Source organism: Elephantulus edwardii, unplaced genomic scaffold (assembly GCF_000299155.1).
Source record: "Elephantulus edwardii isolate Elephantulus edwardi_28Jun2011 unplaced genomic scaffold, EleEdw1.0 scaffold00073, whole genome shotgun sequence".
Lineage (NCBI taxonomy): Eukaryota > Metazoa > Chordata > Mammalia > Macroscelidea > Macroscelididae > Elephantulus > Elephantulus edwardii.
Window position 1 is genome coordinate 10,747,580 of NW_006399823.1, and position 15,775 is coordinate 10,763,354.

The following is a 15,775-nucleotide window of genomic DNA, read 5'->3' on the forward strand; positions in this document are numbered from 1 at the left end:
CTATAACAGTCTCTTTGATATTACAAGCAAGATTCTGTTGAAGATTATCCAAAAACATCTGAAACTGCCTGAAGTGCTGTCTGGACTTAGAACAGGCCATTGCAATAGGGATATTAGAACTAATGACAGATGGATCTTGGCTAAAAGCAGAGAGCACCAGAGGAAAATCTATTTGTGTGTCATTGACTATGCAAAGGAATTTGACTGTGTGGATCACAACAAACTGTGGCTGACTCTGAGAAGAATGAGAATCTCAGAATACTTCAATATGGACTGAAGCTCAATTTCAAGAAAACAAAGATAATTACCACTGGGCCAATTGTCAACATCATGATAGACAGTCAAGAGATTGAGATTGTTAACAGCTTTAGTTTGCTTAGCTCCACAATCAAAATTCTTGGCACCAGCAACCAGGAAATTAAAAGACAAATTACATTTGGAAAGTCTGATGTCAGTGACCTCTCCAAAGTACTGAAGAACAACAACGTCACTCTGGAGACTAAGGTGCTCCTAATATAAGCCATGGTCTTTGCAATCATTTGCTATGCATCAGATAGCTGGGCAATGACTAGATATGATGGAAAGAAAATTGATGCCTTTGAGCTGTGGTGTTGGAGACGAGGGTTGAATATACCATGGACTGCTAAAAGAACTAACAGATTCATGCTGGAGAGAGTGAAACTAGGTTGCTCCTTGGAGGCAAGGATTCTGAAGCTTCATGTAACATATTTTGGACTTGTTTTAAGGAGGGACAAGCCGTGGAGAAGAACATTATGCTGGAAGTGTGGAGGGACAGTGCAGGAAGGAAGATTCTCGATGAGATGGATTGATTCAGTGACTGGGGAAGTGGGGGTAGGTGTGTCAGAGACTGTAAGATTGGCAGAGCATAGAGCAGGGTTTAGGGCTATTGTACCTAAGGTCTCTGTGAGTTGCAGGCTACTCGACAGCACCTAACAACAACAATTTTACATAGATTTTAAAGTTCTGTTAACTAATAAATAAAACATAAATGGCTTACATGTTCATGCTGTAGTAAACACTGATATTTTGTCGAAATATTTTGTGGCAAATTAATTGATCCCTCAGTTTATAGAAATACTTTCTATTAAGGATCTACAGTTATATTGTTAGTTGGTCATTAATTTCAAAGTTAAATGAGAGATTACTTCAGTTAAGGTAATCCTTTCTCCTCATAAATAGGCAGGGCCTAGTCAACTAAGGAGTGTGAATAGTCAATGACTAAGGTCTTTACTATTATTCAGAACAACTCTGTTCCAAAACTCTGTTTTTGTTGTGCGCAGTTGAATCAGAACCAACTCATAGCTGACCCTGAAATGTGTTTTCAGAGATAGTAAATCACATGGAAGGAGATGCCCATTCTTCTTCCAAAGAATACCTAGTGGATTGAAACCCTGTGTATTTGAGGTTGTACAGTTCTTACCACTAGGTCACCAGAGGTCCTTACTATTAGTATATTATTGAATTCATGACACCTTTTGACTCTTTTTCCGAGTGTGCTTCCTGGAAGAGTCATTAATATTTTTTGTAGAGTGCCTAAAGCTACTTGGGTCAACTTTTCTCTTTGTTCAATATTACCTTCCTTATCACCTTATAGTCTGATTTCCTCAGAAAAGTTTAAAGTTTTTCAGTTAATTAAATACATGTCATATGACTGTATCCTTGGAAAACAGATTCACATTCATGAGTTTTGTTGGTGAATGCTCTCAACAATACCTTTGAGATTGTAGGAAAGAAGTAAACTTTTACCTAAGATACAATGATTTTAGTCAATGCTGAAAGGATTTAGGATCTGGGTTGATCTTTCATAGTTGTTATGAACTGAAGAAAGGATTCTTACAAAGGGGCCTTTGTGGCTCCACATGGGGAAATTATTGAATGAACCTGCCCTTGACTAGAAAATATAATTTTGCTAAAAGAGTACCTCTTCAACAGAACATGCAATCCTGAGGTTCAAATATTTTTAGAATCTCTGAACCTACATGAAGCAATGATCTCAGTAACTGGGAGAAAGAATGCCAGTCTTGAACGGAGGGTCCAAGTTAGGATATTATTGCATTCATGTTACCTTTTGACTCTGTCTCAGACTGCTTTCTGATCCCAGGAAAGAATGTGCTGTGGTTTCTGGCTTGCTAATAATAAGGAAGGCACAATTGGTAGTAAGTAGTACAGAGAATAGGCTAAGCATTTTTTCTTCCTTTTTATTATTATTATGAATTTTAATGATAATTTACAGAGACATTGAATTTCCATTCATTCATTGTTGCACTTTTCTCCCTGCCCAACCTCCCCTGCCACCCAGTTCGCTCTTCTCTTTAAAAAGTAATTTAAAAAAATAATTTTTTCATTGTTGTACAATCCCTCCCTTGCCATGTCCACTAGACTATGCAGTCTTCGTTCTGGACTCCTGTGATGACAATGATACCTAATCATAGATCCCTTTTAAACAGTTCTCTCTCTCATCTGTTTCAATGCAGTATACATAATTTATCTTATCTTTCTCAGACTTTCCCAACCCTGATGTCAGTCCCATTTTACAACAGTGGCACTATGCAGTAGTTGTCCTTTTGTGACTGAGATATTTCAGTCAGAATAATATCCTCCAGGGTTACCCATTTTGAATAATATTTCATGAGTTCCTTGTTTTTCAATGCAGTGCAGTACATTCAATACACCACAGCTTCTCTATCCATTCATTTATTGATGGGCTCTTAGGTTGTTTACAACTCTCTGCTATTGTGAACAAAGCCATGATAAACATAGGTGTGCATATATCTGCTTGGGTGGTGGTTATGGTTTCTTTGGGGTATATTCCCCAATTAAGCATTTTATTTTAAGAGTAAAGGCTCAGGGATAATTCCCAACTCTGAGAAGTTGTTTTGTTTTTTTCAAATTCAGGATAAATAGTAAATTAATGAGACACAGACATGGAAAAATCTGGATAGATGTTAATAATAGCACTGAATTCCTAAATTTCTTGAATCTATATATCCCAGTGTAGTTATTTAAAGATAATGTTCCATTTCACTGGAATATCATATGCATACCTCAAATGAGGCAAGTGCCTTACAAACTAATTCTACCCCTAACTTCAGATTCACCCTAATCTCTGCTCTTGGAAATTAGAACAGTAATACACATAAAAGCCACACATTTGATTAGACACATGCTATGTTTTTGTATTTGTTGTTGATGGTCTTCAACTTGAGCACAACTCACAGCGACCATATGAACAAAACTCCTGAAGTCTTTCTATAACTATCGTCATTTATCAAAGTTCATAGTTTCCAGAGGCATGTTGTTAAGGAAGTGGATGTCACTCCTGCTTCCAACCATCTATAGTAGGATGTCAATAAATATTTGCTGGATGGCTGACAAACTGTTTTACTGGAGAAGCATGAAAAATTAAGAACATTTAAAGTTTTTCAGGATCCTTGGAAGACTGTCCATATTGTGGGTTAGGGCTTCTAGAGTTTCTCCACGCTTTTCTCTGATGAAGTTTATAGTCTTTGGTTTTAGTGCTAGGTCCTTGATAGTGGGGATAGATGTGCCAGAGACAATAAGATGGGCTCAGGATAGAGCAGAGTTCAGAGGTACTATATATAGATAGGGTCACTATGAGTGGCAAGTGAGTCGATGACACATAACAACAATAATTGTTTGGAGCACCCTCCCATGACACAAGATTTTATCATCCTAGAAATAATTCCATTTATTTTGTGAATATACCTGCTGAAATGGATCCTGAAAGGTTACTTTATTGAAGCAGATATGCAAAAACTACCATGACTTATAGTTAATAGAAGAATTGAGACATAGAGGGAGTTGGTCATTTAAAAACAAAGCTGGAGATCTACCAGGTAACTATTTTCATAAAAGGGGTGGAAAAATACTCTATTTCTAAAAAAATTGAAGAGAGAACTATGATAGTGGGAGTGACATTAACATCTCTGAGGAGCTCAATGGTGGTTTTCTACTAGATGCAAGAGTGATGATAGAAACAAAGAACAAATACTTGCAGAGATGCAGTGAGAACAAACCTTCATACACTATTAGTGAGATTGTAAAATGGTACATACCACTGTGGAGGGCAGTCTGGTCCTTCCTCAGAAAGTTGAAAATAGAAATACCATTTGGACCATGTATTCCCCTAATGAGAATATACCCCTTAAAAAAAAAACAAACAAGAAAACACCCTAACCAGAGCTGTGACACACAGATATATGCACACCTATGTTTATCGCAGCACAATTCACAATAGCAAAGATATGCAAACAGCCCATATGCCCATCAGCAAATGAATGGAATAGAAAAGCTATGGTATGTTTACACAATGGAATACTACACTGCACTGAAGAAATAATGAACTCATAAAGCACTACACAATGTGGATGGGTTTAGAAGTCATTATGCTGAGCGAATTTTCTGTCACAGATGGGCAAATACTACATGAGCCCATTAGTGTAATAATAGGATTGAGACAGGAGAGGAAGGGTGGGGGAAGAGCAGGAGAGAAATAGATAAAAAAATATTGCGCTAACATGAGTCAAAGGCAGGACATTCTGAAAGGAATGGATGATTAAAAACCGTGTGTATGATAGTTACTATTCTCAAGGAGAATTTGGGGGAGCTAAAGAGGGAGGAAAATATGCATACCTAAATGAATTAGTGTTTTTAAAATTATTCATTTGAAATTATTTTTTGGAAGAGGACTCATCAACAATCTACATTATGCAGATGATGCAACCCTGCTTGCTGAAACTGAAGATGACCTGAAGCACTTGCTGCAGAAGATCAAGGACTACAGTCTTCAATATGGATTGAAGCTCAACATCAAGAAGACAAAGATTCTCACCAATGGGCCGATTGACAGCATCGTGATATATGGTGAAGAGATTCAGATTGTTAACAGCTTTAGTTTGCTTGGCTCCACAATCAACAGTCTTGGCACCAGCAGCCAGGAAATTAAAAGATGAATTGCATTGGGAAAGTCTGATGTCAGAGACCTCTCCAAAGTACTGAAGAATGATGATGTTATTCTGGAGACAAAGGTGAACCTGATTCAGGCCATAATCTTTGCAATCACTTGCTATGCATCAGAGAGCTGGACAATGACTAGGGATCATAAAATGAGAATTGATGCCTTTGAGCTGTGGTTCTGGAGAAAAGTATTGAATATACCATGGACTGCAAAGAGAATAAACAGATTCATTCTAAAGAGGGTTAGACCACGCTGGTCTTTGGAGGCAAGGATTCTGAAGCTCCATCTGACATACTTTGGGCATGTTGGAAGGAGGGACCAGTTCTTAGAGAGGGACGTCATGCTTGTGAGGGTGGAGGGACAGCGTAAGAGAGGAAGACCCTGGATGAGATGTATTGATTCAGTGACTGGGGTATTGGGGATAGATGTGTCAGAGATAATTAGATTGGCACAGCATAGATTAGGTTTATAGATGCTGTACATAGGATGATTGTTAGTCTCAGAACGTAATAGCATATAACAATAAGAAGTTTACAAAAAAAAAGTTGACTGTAGAAAATATTATCCCAGTGATGGCTTCTCTATATGAAAGATGGTAAAATAATTAAAGCCAAGTGTTGGTTCTTTGCTGTCAAAAATAATATATGACAAAAGTGTTTTAATGAATGGTAGATTTGACTTAACTGGTAGAGGGTTCCAGAGCAAAACCAATCAATTACAACAAAATGCAACCCACTGTTAAACTATCATTGAGCTTAAGCTGCCACATGGTGACTTTTTATTGGATTTTCAAAGATAGGAATCTTATGAAGTAGAACTGGCCATTATTCTGTGGAACATTTGGCAGAATCACACTACCATTCTTTTGTTTAGCAGCATGAGTTGTTAAGCACTATGCCACCAGAGATCCTTCAGTTACGTTTAGGCCTAAGAAAATTATCAAGATAAATAAAATAGTTCAGGGTTCCTAGGAGAAATACAAACAAGCAATCAAACTGAAGTATTACTTAATCCACATAGTCTAAAATAATCAAAGATGTATAATGAGGAACCTGAAAGAAGTTTGTGTTGAAAGAAGGTATCTCAATACAAAATCGTGCTCTCCTGCTCATTTTCCAGTCCTGAGCCAGTTTAAAGAGAAGAAACTACCTGAGCCCGTTTAAAGAGAGGAAACCACACCATCATTGAAAGTCTTTTTATCAGTAGTAATTCTTCATGAATTGCCCAATAGAAACCTATAGTCATTTATTTAATTAACTATAAAGTGAGAAAAAGACAATACCCAAAATTTTGAAGAATTTATAGATCCAGGCTCTGATCTGATATCCAGCCTTTAGAGGGTGAGTCTAAAAGTACCTAATAAAAAATGAACTGTGGCTTAAGTCGGCTTCAGAAAAGATTCAATGAATTCACGGATAATTAGTTGGTTATTCATCCTAAATATGTACTGAGAATGGGCATCCTTCCAGTTGGCAATACTCTTACATTTTTCTCTCACTGCCATTAAATTAAGACCAAATCAGAACTGTTCCTCCATTGGCTTTCTGAGGCTGTAAATCACACAGGAAGATATTGCTCATCTTTTTCCCTCAGAGATACTGTTGCAGGTGGAGGCCACCCACCAGAGAAGTGCAGCTTTAGGGATCATAGAACAATTCCCTACAGACTACACCACCAGAGCTTTCTACTCTCACATTAGTTCTTTCATTTGCGCAGTAGAAGATATTGGAGTGAGAAAAGCCATGTAGAAGCCTCTCAAAATACATTCACTTCTAAGAACAATAGCACATCATCAGTTTCTATTTCTACTTAATCAGTTCCATCATCAAAAAGAACATTTCAAGATCAATCCTAAAGTATAATGCTGTGATAGGATACTATCCATGCATAAGGCAGAGCAGTTAATACAACAATTATTCGAATATACAGACTAGTAATATATAAAAGCAAATTTCCACCAACTTTTGCATTCTGAAATTGAACGCAAAATGATAAACATTATATAAGACAATTGTTGTGAAAATATGAGGATAAGTGGTAAAAATACCTATACATGTTCAAAAGGAGATAGGGAAGGAGAGGAAGACATAAAAGGGAGGGAGGGAAAAGCAGTAGGATAGCAAAGGTTTGGGGTAAAAGTGGGTGAAGAAATAGAAAATACGCAAAGGGGACTTAAGAGATGGAGTGAAAATAGGCATAGATCAAAAGTAATTAATTATCTAAAACACAATGTACTGAATGAAACCCAATATATATGTAGTAGTTATGTGGCTTTAATTGATAGTGACTCTATACACAATAGTTCTGAAACCTACCTTATCGAAAGCCAATCTCACTGTCTTATGACTCCCTTTGTCTCAGTTACAATCCATCTCATCCAAGATCTCCTTATCCTGAACTGTTCCTCTACCTTTCCAAGTCCGATGTCCTTCTTTAAGGACTAATCCCTTCTGGAATTATGCCCAAAGAATGTGAGACGAAGCTTCACAATCCTTGACTTCAAGAAGAACTTGATTTTATCCTCTCCAAGACAAACCTGTTTGTTCTTTATGGTATGTTCAATATTTTTTTTCCAGCACCACAACTCAAAGGCGTTGATTTTTCTCTTCCATCCTTAGTCATTGTCCAGATCTCTGCCTTGTAACAAGTAATTGGGAAGAGCAAGGCCTGAATTAGGCACATCTTGGTCTCTAGACTGACAATTTTGCTCTTCAGCACTCTGGCAAGGTCCTTGAGAGCAGATACTCCCAATGCAATTTTGTCTTTTGATTTCCTGACTGCTAGTGCCAAGAGTGTCAATTTTGTACCAAATCAAACTGAAATTGTTAACAATCTCAAGTTCTTTCCCTTCTTATATCATGGTGCTGCCAATTGGTCCAGAGGCAAAAGTCTTTGTTTTTCTTGATATGGAACTTCAATCCATATTGAAGACTGCAGCCTTTGACCTTCTGCATCAAACACTTCAGGTCTTCTTCAGTTTTGTTGAGTAAGGTTTTGTCATCATCATAATACAGGTTTTTGATGAGTCTTTCTCCAGTCCTAATGCCACATTCCTTCTCATAAAGTCAGGCCTCCCAAATGAGCTGTTCTTTATATAGATTACAAAGGTATGGAGACAGGATGCATCCTTAAAACAGATTTTTTCTATTTTTGAATGATGCAGTGTTTTCTTGCTCTGTTCTGATGACTTTTCTGGCCCAAGTACAGGTTTTACATGAGCATAATTAGGTATTCTATATGAGTGATTTTATAAAACATGATGTACCTGAATGAGGTATAATATATCGATGATTGTATGCAAAATAAATAAATTTAAAAGAAAACAAACTTACAAAGTATAAACAGAAACTATGGACTTCATCTGGTGGATCCCACTGGAAACAAATGGACTACATCTGTGCAAAAAGACCTGAGAGAAGCTCAGAATCAGCAGTTTTGTCTGGTCAGGGGCTGACTATGGCACAGTCCATCAACTACTCGTATTAAAATTTAATTAAAGTGAAGAGAATTTAAGTCCACAAAAAGCAAACTATGAACCTGAGTAAATTCCAACTGAATTTGAGATAAAAAACATTTGTAGGAATAGATTTGATGCACTGAACAGTAATGACCAAAGACCAGGTAAGTTGTGGAATGACATCAGGGACTAAAGAAAGCAGAAAAATTATCACAAAGACCTGGAGGATGGAAAAGACCAAAATGTATATCAGAAGAGACCCTGAAAATGGAATTAGAACCAAAAAGAAACCAAACCAAGACGAAATAATAATCAGGTAATGAAGTTGAACAGAAGTTTTCGTGGGGCAGCTTAAGAAAACAAAGCAAAGTACAATGAAAACTAAAGGGAAGGAGCATGCTCAACATTTCTTACACCATAAGAACAGAAGTACAAATTTAAGTTTCAAATTACAACACTGAATGGGTCCATGGACAAAATCTTGAATGATGCAGAAAGTATCAAAAGAAGATGGAAGGAATAGACTGTAGACACGGTACTAAAAACCAAAAACAAACAAAATAAAATAAAAAAAAAAACCAAAACACCTTTTCAGGAAGTAGCATATGACCGATAGCCAATAGTACTACTCAGTACAGTCCCAGCTGCAGTGAAGGTATTGACAAAAATGCTCATCTTTTTTTTTTGGATGTGCCAATAAATATGGTCAACAGATTGAAAGATATCTATATTTGTTCCTATTTCCAAAATAAGTGGTTAAAAAGATGTGAAAATTATCACACAATATCACTGATATCACATGCAAGTAAAATCACATGCAAAGTCTTTTGACTGCATGGACCACAACAAATTAGGACTAACATTGAGAAGAAAGAGAATCCCAGACACTTCAGTGTTTTCATGTGAAACCTATACTTAGCTAAGAGACTATGTTCTGAACAGAAAAGGGACCATGACATGGTTTAAAATCAGGAAAAGTGTATGTATCTTTTTTCCATACCCCATGGTGGACAGTGTTTGGTGGTGCTCCCCAGTTAAAACAAGCTTGGAAGCAGAAGTGGTATCTACTTTCATAAATAGCTTGCCTCTGGAAACCCTATGAACCTGGAGAAAGGATGAAAGTCATGCATGCAAGTGTGGAGGTCTTTCATTCTTAGAGTTGCTATGAGTCACCTACAACTCAACGGTACTTAACAATAGCAACATACTATCAGTTACTAGAGGAATATCTGTTTGTGTTTCATTAACTATGCAAAGACATTTGACTGTGTGAATCACACCAAATTCTGGCTAACTTTGCAGAAAATGGGAATCCCAGAACACTTAATTGTGCTTATGAGAAACTTAAACTTAGACCAGGAAGTAGTCCATAGAACAGAGCAGGGAAACACTGCTTTGTTTAAAATCAAGAAAGAAGTGTGTCAGAGATGTGTCTTTTCTCTGTATCTTTTCAACTGGTATGCAGAAGAGATCATTCGGGAAGCAGGGCTTTATGAGGAGGAATGTGGCATCAGGATTGGTGGAAGACTCATCAAGAACTTGCATTATGCAGATGACACAACCTCCCTTGCTGAAATTGTGGAGGACCTGAAGTATTTGCTGCAAAAGGTCAAGGACTTCAACATAAAGAAGACAAAGATTCTCACCACTGGGCCAAGTGGCAGCACCATATTAGATGGAGAAGAGCCTGAGGTGGTTAAGAGATTGAGCTTGCTCAGCTCCACAATCATCATTCTTAACACCAGCAGTCTGGAAATCAAAAGACAAATTTCACTGGGAAAATTTTCTGTCAGGGACCTCTCCAGAATACTGAAAACGACAATGTAAGTCTAGAGACTAAGGTGCACCTGATCCAGGCCATGATCTTTGCAATTACTTACTGTGCATCAGAAAGCTGGACAATGACTAAGGATGACAGAAGAATCAATGCTTTTGAGCTGTGGTGCTGGAGAAGAGTCTTACATGCCATGGACTGCCAAGAAAACAAATAAGTCTGTCTTGGAAGGGTGAAACCAAGTCTCTCCTTGGAGGCTATAATTTGGAAGCTCTGTCTCACATACTTGGGGCGTGTGGCCAGGAGAGACAGGTCCTTGGAGAATGACATCATATGTGGAAAGGTAGAGGGACAGAGGGGCAACACAGAAGAGGAAGACCCTGGATGAGATGGATTGATACAGTAATTGAGGCAATGGGAGTTGGCGTGTCAAAATTAGTGAGGCTGCCTCAGGACAAGGCAGGGTTCAGAGGTCGTGTACGTAGGGTCGCTGAGTTGCAAGTGACTTGATGGCATATAACAATGAAAACAACATACTATCTATATCTTGGACAAATAATACAAAAAGCTGGACTTTATGAAGAAGAATGTCACATCAGGATAAGAGAAAGACTCATCAAGAAGTTGTATTATGCAGATTATACAATTTTGTCTTCTCAAACTGAAGGACTTGAATCACTTGCTAAAGTAGTAAGAGATCAAGGATTGTAGCCTTGAATATAGATTACATCTGATCATCAAGAACACAAAAATTCTTACCACTTGGCTAAGAAACAACATCACAACAGATGGAGAGAAGACTGAAGTTGTCAGTGATTTCATCTTACTTAGAACCAAAATCAATACTGTCGGTACCAGCAGGGAAGAATTAAAAAACAGCACACTGGGGAAAACTCAAGTCCCAGAAACCTCTTCAAATTGTTAAAGAGCAAACAAATCAGTTTAAAGACAAATTGCTTGATTCAAACCATGATTTTTCAGTTACTTGCTATGCAGATGCAAGGTGGGCAATGAATAAGAATGACAGAAAAAGAATCTATGCTTTTGAACTGTGGTACTGGAGAAAAGAGCTGAATATCCCATGGCCTGAAAAGAAAAAAATAAGTATGTTTTTGAGGAAGTCCAACCAGGGTATTTCTTGGAAACAAGGATTGTGGAGCTTTGTTTCAAATACTTTGGGAATGTTGTTAGGCGGGGTCAGTCTTGGAGAATGATATCATGCATGGAAAGGTGGATGATGAGTAGAGAAGAGAAAGACCCTCAACAAGGTGGGTTGACATGATGCCTCTAACAATACATTCAGGTAAATTGAAGATGATGATGATGGCCTAGTGCAGGACAAGACTGTGATCTGTTGATCATATGGTTGTTCTGAGTCACAGTCAACTTGATGGTACATAACAAGTAAAATCTTGCTGGAGATTATTAAAAGCGGCCAAAAGACTATATTGACAGGGAACTGCCAGAAATTCAAAACTGGATTTAAAAGAAGTCTAGGAACAAGAGATGTCATTGCTGACGTCAGATGGATCTTGGCTGAAATCAGAGAAAAATCCCAGAAAGATGTTTGTCTGTGTTTTATTGGTTATGCAAAGGCATTAACATTATGGATAACACTGAGAAGTCTAGGAATCCCAGAACACTTAACTATTTTCATGTGAAACATTTATATACTCTCACAAGCAGTTGTCCAAATAGAACAAGGAAACCCTGCATAATTTAAAATCAATATATCTGTGAGTCAGTGTTGTATCTTTCTCCATACCTATTCAATCTATATACTGAACAAATAATTCTAGAAGCTGAAAGAAGAATTAGTTCGAAAAAGAATGTCATATCAGAATTGGAGGATGACTCATCACAACCTGTGTAATATAAATGACACAACCTTTCTTGCAGAAAATGAAAAAGATTTGAAGCACTTACTGAAGATGATCAAAGGGAACTATCAATACAGGTTATATCTTAACATCAAGAAAACAAAAGTCCTTATCAGTGGACCAATAAGCAACATGATGATAGATGAAGAAAAGGTTGAAGTTGTCAATGATTTTATTTTACTTGGATCTGCAATCAATATCTAGACATGTTGTATTGGGGAAATCTGCTGGCAAAGAACACTCCAAAATACTAACATGCAAGTTAAGATTAAGATGCATCTTATCCAAGTCATGGTATTTTCAGTCGCATATGCACTTGAAAGTTGGACAATGAATAAAGAGAAGGAAAAAACAATGCCTTTGAATTGGTCTCCTAAAATTACATATACATCTATCTCGAAGCAAATGAAATTCATGTGTTCCTTAGAGGCAAAGATGATGAAACTTCACCGCACTTATTTTGAGCATATTTTCAGCAGTCCTTGGAGAGAGACATCATGGTTGGAAAGGAGAATGGTAAATGAGAGAGCAAAAGATCCTCCAGGAGATGTACTGACACTGTTACTGCCACCATAGGCTTAAGTATGACAAAGACTGTGAGGATAGTGAAGAGAGAGCAATGTTCACTGGGTTACTCCAAGTCATAGTTGGCCTGAAGACACCTAACAACCAAAACAACAAAATACATAGCATAAACCCTTGTTGTTGTTGTCATCAATTGCCTTCGAGTTGAGCACAACTCATACCTCTATGAACAAAAGGCCTGACGCTCCTCTACAACTATCAATGCTTATCAAAGTTTGTGGATTTCCAGAGGCATGTTGTTTAGGAAGTGGATGCCACTCCTGCTTCCAAACCTGTCATGGCATGTTATTGTTGTTATGTGCCATTAGTTGCCTATGATATATGGTGACCCTATATAGAGCAGCTCTGAACCCTGCCCTGTCCTGAGTCAGTCTTACTAATTCTGACACATCAACCTCTATTGCCCCAGTTACTTTATCAAGCCATCTCATCAGGGCTCTTCTTATCCTCTGCTGTCCATCCACCCTTCCAAGCATGATGTCCTTCTCCAAGGACCAATCTCTCATGGCCACATGCCTAAAGTGAGTGAGGCAGAGTTTCAAAATCCTAGCCTCCAAGGAGAGACTTGGTTTCACCGTCTGCAAGACAGACCAATATTCTAGTAATTTTTAAAGCTCTACCACATCAGTAATATTTCTAACGTACACTTGGATGTTAAGAAACAGTTGCCACAAATCAAAGAGCAAATTGTTGTACCTTGTACTTTCTAACTACCATTAAGAAAGTATCAGTGAATGTGAGAGGTGCTTTCACATTCTAGAGATTACATATTCTTCTCATGGGAATATTGCTATGACTTCTTTGGCACATGTGGAAGGACTGCTAGATGTGAGTAAGGCTGAGAAGAGGAAACAATTTGCCATTAAGGCAGGGCTAAAGTACAAACTGTCCTAGTGTTTGGACTATATGACTACACACACCAGTTATAGAGATTTGTATTCTGACAAAAGCACTATAGGATTTATGGTAATCAGCAACAAGTGAATTAGAATCAGACTATGGAATCTTGAGCAGAGAAGTGTACACCATTCGAAAAGCAGCTCCTTAAGTGTTACTAGACCATTATAGATAATAGGTAATATTATCTAGACTATATATTATGTAATAATATATAATAGACAATAATTTTAGACCTATAATAATGTTTCAAGGTAATATTATGATTTTCATGGACTTATTTTAATTTTCTTTAGCCTCAATTTGAACTTACACAAGAGTAATTGATAGTCCGCCCCTGGCCTAGGTTTGTTGGTTGTGGGTTTTTTAAATAAAATTTTTATTTTATACTAGTTTACATACAAAGTTTGTATATATTGTTTTCACACTGAATCTTTCCATTTCCTTACCCACCTCTACCTCTACCCAACCCATCCTCACCTCTCTCCTCCCCAACACCCCTGCTTGGATCCTCATACAGGCTCTACAATAAAATTCTTATACAATATTTGTCCTTATGGGACTGAGTTAGTTCACTTAGCATAATGCTCTCTAGTACCTCCCAAGTTAAGTAGTAATTTACAAAATCATTGCTTCTGTGTGTAGCATAGTATTCCACTTTATGAATGTACCACAACTTCTCAATCCATTCATTTATGGTTGAACATCTGTGCTGTTTCCATGTTCTTGCAATGGTGAATAATGCTGCTATGAACATTGGTGTATAAGTCTCCATTTATGCTTCAGTGTTCCTCTTCTTGGGGTATATTTCAACCAGTGGAATAGCAGGGTCATAGAGAATTCCTATATTCAACTTTCTGAGAAAACACCAAATTACTTTCCAGAGTGATTGCACCATTTTACAACCCCACCAAGAATCTGTAAGAGTTCCTAACTCATTACATCCTCCTAACATTTATTACTTACTGTCTTGTTAAACTTTTCCCTGGCCTGGTTTTGACTGCTGATATTGCACTTCTCCAACAATTCTTTCCAAAGATGTAGTTAATCTGATTCCTTTGTAGTCCTTCAGGTGAATTCCATGTGTAAAGTCACTGTATTTTTTCCACAAATAAACCATTGAAAATTCAAAATCCAGTCATTTTTTTCCAGACTCATTTCTGTCACCAAGTCCATACTTTCCAACTATTATTTCTTCCTCATTATTTCCAAGTTTTGTATTATAATCATCAATTATCATTAATGAATCTTGATTGCATGTTTAGGAAATTTTGGACTGCAAAATTTGGTCAAAATTTTCAATTTCCTTCTCTTTTGCTTTAGCTGTAAGAGCATGTATTTGACTTATAGTCATATTAAAAGGTCTTTCTTATATGTGTATTGATAATTTCCTATCACTCACAAAATTGCACTTTAGGATAGAACTTGAGGGGTTTTTTTATTATTATGAATGCGACACAATTTTTCTTCTGTTTTTCATTACCAGCATAGTATATAATGTAATTTTCTGATTCAAAGTGGCCAAAACTAGTTCATTTTATCTCACTAATGCCTAGAATATCAATGTTCACATGTTCCATTTAATTTTTAATTCCTTCTAGTTTTCTCACATTCATGCTTTGTACATTCCATGTTCAATTATTGAAGTATGTTTGCCACTATTTTTTTTCATATTGATTAATTTTGGTCTGGGTTCTACCTCTACTACTATAACTATCTGTGTCTACTGTTCATAGGGTTTTTAGAGGCCTGCTATATGAGAAATAGATGGCCAATACTGTTTCCTATCTGTCTTAATCTGGGAACTCTACTAATACCTGTCCACCATGGGTGAGCCTTGTGTCATTTGACACACCAATGGTATAGCTTTTAGCACTGCAGTGACTCATAAGTTATCTCAGAAAGCAAACTGACAGGCAAGTGCCGGGCTAATTAGCACAATGTACTTCCCAAATACAACAAACTGACATTTAATGTTATACCTGTAATAGAAAAATCAAGTTTCACAAAAAGTTTGAGAGGGACAAGTCTGAAGACCCAACCAGTTTTTAATCACAAAAGGCCACCTACCAGGCCTGAACTGCCCCAAAAAAGAGGCTCTCAGCCCCAACTGACTATCAATCAAATAAAAGAAAATTAATTTCAATATCTTCTTAAGAATAGGTTTGAAGCATTGAACACCA